Below are 832 nucleotides of genomic sequence, written 5' to 3'. Positions count from 1 at the left end.
GAAGCTAGCCTGTAAGCGGTGGGAGCTAACTGTAAGCTAACTGGAAGCCGGTAGGCAGTGGAAATCTGGAAGGTAACTCGTAAGCAGTGGCGAGGAATTTTCATTGGAGAAGAAATAAGAAATAAAAAAAAAACGGGAAATTAAAAGAGAATGGGACCCAGAAAGACTCCAGCTTCAGAGGATCTTGATATCAAGAAATCCTTGGATTTTCTCTCGGAGGAAGTGACAGCTATACGGCTGCACCAAAACAACATTTTGGACTTAGTGAAAGAAGTGAAGTCGTTGAGACTTTCTAATGAGGAAAAGGATAAACGAATCGCTGCATTGGAGAACCGAGTGGCCGAATTGGAACAGTACAGTAAGATAAATGATGTGATCATCACGGGACTTAGAGTTAAGCCCAGTTCGTATGCCAGCGCTGTGGCTGCAACTAGTACTGTTGGTGACCCATCGGTCGAATTGCTTGACTCCACAGAGAAACAGGTCACTTCTTTCCTCCGGACCAAGGGGATAGAGGTGGACTGTGACACTGTGGAAGCATGCCACCCGCTTCCGAGAAGAGGAAAAGATGATAAACCTGCCATTATCATGAGATTCACAAAGAGGAAATACAAGTTTGCTCTGTTAAAACAAGGCAGATTGCTGAAAGGATCTGACGTATTTATTAATGAGCACTTGACCAAGAAGAATGCTGATATCGCCAGAAAGGCTCGGTTTCTGAGAAAACAAGGAAAGATTCAATCAACATGGACAACAAATTGTAAGGTTTTCGTTAAACTTAATGGAACTCCAGAGGAGGCAAAGGTTCTGGTTGTTCGGGACATCGCCGACC

The sequence above is a fragment of the Poecilia latipinna genome, unplaced genomic scaffold (assembly GCF_001443285.1).
Source record: "Poecilia latipinna isolate Pla-1442-1.1 unplaced genomic scaffold, P_latipinna-1.0 Scaffold1475, whole genome shotgun sequence".
Classification (NCBI taxonomy): Eukaryota; Metazoa; Chordata; class Actinopteri; order Cyprinodontiformes; family Poeciliidae; genus Poecilia; species Poecilia latipinna.
The sequence above is the reverse complement of the archived record's forward strand: the minus strand, read 5'-3'. Positions refer to the sequence as shown.